Source organism: Pteropus alecto, unplaced genomic scaffold (genome assembly GCF_000325575.1).
Source record: "Pteropus alecto unplaced genomic scaffold, ASM32557v1 scaffold565, whole genome shotgun sequence".
Classification (NCBI taxonomy): domain Eukaryota; kingdom Metazoa; phylum Chordata; class Mammalia; order Chiroptera; family Pteropodidae; genus Pteropus; species Pteropus alecto.
Genome location: NW_006436808.1, coordinates 1,327,871 through 1,334,511, shown reverse-complemented (window position 1 = coordinate 1,334,511; position 6,641 = coordinate 1,327,871).

Here is a 6,641-nt window from a genome sequence, read left to right as displayed (position 1 = left end):
AGGATGTCCATATTGCCTTTAGAAGTTAGTAAAGTATTGTAGTTATGAATTTGGGCTCTGGAATAAAATTTGAGTTTGAATCAGCTCTCGCCACCGTGATCTAAAGCAAGTTACCTAGACCTTTTGAGCCTCAGTATTACCAGTAAACGAGAATGAAAACACTCACCACAAACTGTTCTTGTAGGAATTAGATAATGAGTACCCAATATATATATAAATAAACACTAAATTTCTTCTCTTCTAGACCACCAATAATTTAGTAAAATTTTGTGAGGATAAAATAAGAAATACTTTCATATGAAATATGCACATTAATTTTGTTTCCCAATTCAAGAATCTAAAATAAGAAAACAGTAATATTTCATTAAAGAAATGACTCTCAAATATTCTTCCATTTTTGACTTTAATTTACTACTGGTAAATAAATGGTCAGATTTTTGTTTTTAAAGAAGGTGATAAAAAGTGTTGTGGTTTCGAATAAGTGATTAGCATTCACAGATCCAACCTTTTCCACCAGTGGAAAGAAGGAAGAGTTACGCTGTAAACTCAAACTTAGGTCAGAGAAAAGTTAAAGGTTCTCTTCCCTTTACAAATTCCACTTAAATTGTGCTTGTAAGCCAATTCCACAATACTCTTTTAGAACATAAATGAGATAAAATTCACTTAGTGGTTGTCAATGTTACTTGGTCTTTTACATGACTTTTTAGCTTCTGTAATGAGCCATATTCTCAGAAGAGTGGCAAATCAAGGTAAAGCAATATAGGTAAGACTAAAAGAATAAAGGGAAGAAAATCATGGCTCTAATCTGAGAAATATCTATAAAAATACTAATATGGTGGACAGAAAAATTGGATTACTTTCCTAAAAATCTAATTTTGTGTGAGCTTTTTCATATTTAATGCTTTTAAAAAATTGATCTATAAACCAGAATGGAAACCTATCACTTAATGAATTGTTCTTAATGTCTTAAAATCTGTTTATACTAACGATAGAATGTGTTAGTGGAGGTAAAAACTAGGAGAGATACAAACTCTATCTATCATTATCTATCTATCTATCTATCTATCTATCTATCTATCTATCTATCTATCTATATCTATCTATTCATCCATCTATCTATCATCATCTATCTATCTATGTATCTTGGTCTTTCAGCTATACCCTTTACTAAAACTCTGATCTGGAAAAATGTATTTAGCTAATGTTTTTCCTATCATATTTAATACAAAGGAGAATAATTTAGGAAAATCCAAAAGGAATAAACCAGGAGAACCGAAATGGCATTGACAAAAGAAAACATGGCTGAACAGGAAGAAAAATATTTTATTGTTTCTTCCACAGAATTGGTCAAAATCAAATGACCTGAGTTTTAAAATTTGGTATGTAAAATTTTGAAGAGATATTTTTAAAGCAAAAATCTGAAAAACTTACAGAGTGACTTTAAACTAACTACCTGAGTTCTGAGAACCTATGATTCTATTCCAGTAATATTGAATCAAGTTTTGGTAAACCCTGGAAAATCCAATTATCTCCTTTAATTTTATGGCTTGTGGTAGAGAAGAACAATGCTTTATCTAGTGTGTCCCAGTCTTTGGAAAATAAAACAAAGTGAAACAAAAGCTCCTACTGGGTAAATCATTTGGCTTTTTGTGTGGAAATTGTTCGGTATTATAAAATGTCTACTTTATTCCACATGCCAAACCAAAGTAGGACCTGCATATGACACCACTTGGTAGAGAGGAAATGAACTGGATTAATTATGTATTGTTATTAATTATTATATATAGGGGAAATGGATGGAACATTATTTTTTAAATTATCTCAGAGGCCATTTCTGTGGCCCTTCTTGGTTCAAAAGGCAATGGCAAAGCTCAAGGAGAGGACTCAACTGAGAGTTTAATGAAGCAAGTTTTCTTTAAAAAACATATCCTTTGCAAGGGGTTTTCCAAAAGATGGAAGCCAATTTAATGAGGCACTGGAATGAAATCTTGAAATCATGATTATAGTTCATTATTTTCAAATGCAGAGGAAAAAAATAAATTGCTCCTTTTACCATAGTTTTACAGTTAAGAGTCCCTTGAGAAAAGTAAATGAGAAGTTAGACATTTCTGATAAAAGAACTCTTTATTTACCCATGTATTTCAAGGGTTATGATTACAACAACAGTAACTGGCTTGAGAAGAGATTGTGCTGCGGCAGATAATACAGCTCATTGAATTATATGATCCGGCCAGTACACACACCCGGTAAAGATTTTTCTGGGATTACAGACCTGACATTTTAGGCTCACTAGTTAAGAATAGACTTTTAAGAAAAGCAAACAAAAGTTAAAACGACAAAACCAAATTAATTTCTTCCCTTAATCTATAAAACCACTTTCCAAATCCTAGTGTCTCTTCTCTGCCTATAACATTTACTAAAGCATTTCCTATGACGACATTGAGCTCATAATATCAAAAGTAGAACAGTGAGTACATCACTTAGTGCTATATAATCTAGAGTACTAGATTAAGTAGAATAGTAAATAGTACTAGAGTAAGTAGTATAGTAAATATAACTATCACTAATACTAATTAATGAATAATTCCCTTTACAATATTCAGATATAGCTAATGAAAATATTGAAAGTCTGAAATAATATTTTTACTAATGAGTATGTTTCCAATACAAGCCGATAGATGATTATCATAAAACAAATAACTATACTATGTTTTAGAAATACAAAACACTATTAATTGCAACTAGGATTATATTTTATGAACCTGAAAATTTTAAAATTACTGTAAAGTAAATTAGTACAGCCATCAATTTGGTTGTGATTCCCTAAAATCACACTAAATAATACATGAATAGAAGAATAATTTACTAGAGACTTTAACTTAAATTTCAAAATGTTTAATTGCACAATTTTCTTATTAAGCTGGTTAATTTCTGCATGTATCAAATATACCTGATTATACTCTTATAAATATAGATTGGTTAGGAGACAAAAGTGAAAAAAAATAAAACAAGCAAGAAACAAAACAAAATGATCCTTATACTTTACACATACTCTATAGAGAACCTCAATAACCTTTCTACTAATGAATGGCATGTATCTGATGAAATTCCCCTTAGGACATTTTTCAAATATTAAATTTTGAAATGACATATCTCGCAAACAAAGGTAGAAGCAATTTTACCCTATTAACAGCTTGAAATTTCACGCAATGAAAATGGAAAGAGAAAGTAAAACGAGGTTAAAGGAAAGCTAATTAGAATTTGGAGGTTTGCTGGGTTAATGTCTAGACTTTGGAGGCTTAGGTTTGACGTTTTACATACCTTGTAGCTTAGCCTTAGAGTTGACCTGCAATTAAACAGCTTGATGAATAAACCTCTGTCTCTGAGTGCTGCAGACCCACATTGCAATGTCACAACATTGCATGGGCGGGTGGGGTGGTGGGGGGGGAAATGCAGAACTTTTATAAATCCTATGTAGTCAGATTCTACTTAAAATTAATATAAAGGAACAAGCTATAGAAAGGGAGAAAATACTTTGAAGAATCATTCACTCATGGAACAGCGTCATGGCATAACCCAGAAATATTCTCCACTGTACTTATTGAATAGCTTTTATTTGTTATACTATGAAATTCTGCACCAATTATAAATTGATTTGTATCAAAACTGTCTCTGTTAGGATGCAAGTTCTTTTGATATAAACAATTAGAAGTTCTCTTCTAAATATTTAAGTTCAGATCACTAAAACAAAAAAATATGGAAGAAGAAGAAATCATGATCTGATGGTAGAGAGAAGAGCCAACTCTTTTAGACATTGAAGAGCTTTGTTGGGTACAGCGAGTGGAAGAAATAGAAAAAGGATAAAGATTTAGTAACCCATATGATAATCTTGGATCCTGGAGGACTGGGAAGGAACTGGAGAATTGAGAAGGGCTGGAGAGAGAGATCACATGACAAATATGAAAGGATGGTTAGCAGCAACCCTAAGTCTATCAATATTGTGTGTGTCACATACTGAGCATTTTTTTTCAATTAGAAGATTCGCTTGCAAGTAACAAAAAGTCCAACTTACATCATCATAAACAATTAACAGGGCCATAAGGGAAAACCAGCATGGGCTGCAGGTTGCCCTTGTCATCACAACTCCAAAGATGCCATAGAGTAAAAACGAAAGTATGAATTCATGAGAAGCCACCAATAGAGTGATACTAAATGTAACTATGTGTGTACATATGGGGTTTGGGATGGTGAAAAGGTGAAGTGTGGGCCAAGCAAGATGGGAAAGTATTAGAATTATTAAAGGAATCAAACTGATTAAGAATACTTAAGATTTTATGGGGAAAAGTTTTAATCTCTAGCATATTAGATAAAATTATTTTCAATATTTTTTGGCAGATATAGCATGTTTAAAGATAGAAAAATAACTTACATGGATACAGATATCCTAGACTAATCTACAGATTAAATGTTATGCAAATCAAATGGCAGTTAAGATATTTTTGGCATTCAACAAACGAATTCTAAAATTCAGATAAAAGAATGTAGTTCATAATAGCAAAATCTGTGTTGATAAAGAAAATTAAAAAGAGTAACTAGCTCCACCAGATATTAAGGCATACAATGAAAATATAGTAACTAGAATATGGGACTGGCATGGGAACATAGACTAATGAATCAGAATAGATAACTCAACTGCAGACTCATGTGTATAAAGGAACTTGATATATGATGATGTAGACAACAGAAAGCAATGGGGAAAGAAGTCTAGTAATGGTGTCAGAATGACTAGCTTACTAAATATAAAAATGGGTCCCTAATCTATACTGTATTCGAAAGTATACTCAAAGGGGATTAATGACCTATTATAAAAGGCAAAACAACAACAACAAAAAGCTAATATTTAAATGGTAAATAGGTCTATGAACTTGAAATGGGAAAACTTCTTAAACAAGACCCCACAAATTGGCAATCATTAATCAAAGCATTGATAGATTTGATAGAGGCACAATTAATAATGTTTACTCCTCAGAGGACAGAGAAACAAAATTAAAGAAAGAACAGAGTGAGAGAAAATGTTTGTAATATCTATAATTGACAAATTAAAACCGTCTGGTATAGACAAACAACTCCTGTAAATAAAACACTAAAGAGCTGGGAAATCAAATAGAAAAATGTACAAAGAATTTGAATAGGCAAATCAAAGAAGAGGGAGCCAAAATATCAAGTATTTGAAGAGGTCATTGAAAGCAATAATTAGATAAATGCAAACAAAAACAATGTGATAATTTATACACCTAAAAATAGCAATAATTTGTAGGGTAGGTGATACAAAATGCTGACCAGGATGTGGGGAGAATGTCTGTTAATTATCTGTGGAAGTGTAAATTGGTTAAGCCATTCAGAAACGCAAGCTGGCTGTATTCAGCTAAATGTAGTAAATATATATATTCTCTGACCTAAAGAGTCTATTCTTGGATATATATCATGAGAAATATTTACATAGTTTCAAAAGAGGTCAGGTATAAGTTTGTTTATTACAATAACAATAGTATTTGCTTCCAAATCACCGTTTCCACAAACACAGCATGTGGGTGGAAGCAGGGATGTCTGTGTCTTTGCAGCAGTTTGAACAACTAAATTTACAAACTGTCATAAACAGACCTCGAGGGCACTGCACTAATATAAAGGAAAGAAATAGAACACAATTTATGGCAAAATACCATTAATGTAAATTTAAAACATATGCACAAAGGATTTTATGCATATGTTTTAGATGGATGTATGCATAAGTAGACACGTAGCAAATATTTTTAGAGTGGAAGCTTACAATAGGGAAGGGAAAGCAAGAGGAGATCAGAATAGAAGGGAAAAGTTCATTGACAATGAAGGGCTCTTGCATAGGCCGATGATGATAATGTGCCCTGAACTCAACATCACTAGAAGGAAGAGGAGGAGAAGGCCTGGTCTGGTGGTTCAAACATGTGAATAGTACTCCTGAACCATCAAAGAAAGTCCCAGTCTTCTGTATAATTGTGTAGGTCATGTCTGAACCTTTGCTCTTCCTTAGAACCTGATGTCTAGCTTCTGCCCCATGCAGACTGAGGTTGATTCTCCATCAAGTCTCTTGTTATGAAGGCCTAAATCTGTTCCATTTCTCCAGGCAATTGTTCTGTTTCAGCTTTCTCTCACCACTTCAACTTTGACATCATTCATCATTTTCTAGAATGTGTGGATATCAGTTTTAAGATTTCTGATTTTTTGCTTGTTTTGTTTATGTTTCATGCAGAATTTCTTTGTGTTTGTATGGGAGTGTTATTTTTTCCTATGTTAATGCAGACAATCTTTTAATGAGAAATTTATCCTGAGTTCTATAGCCAACTTACAAATAAACTTTTGAAATATGAACTGTTAAAGAATTGGAAGCTACTTGTATATTTAAATCTCCACAATATGATCTAATAAGTTGTGAAATATTTCTGTCAACTATGAACAAAATGTTAAAATTTAAAGAAATATGGTTTCTAAAATCAATTTACAAAATAATTATAAAATAATTGCAAAATAATTGCAATATAATTGCTATTTAGGATAAATAATTCAACTTTTCAGGAAAATTGGTTCATAATAGAGTACAGGAAAAA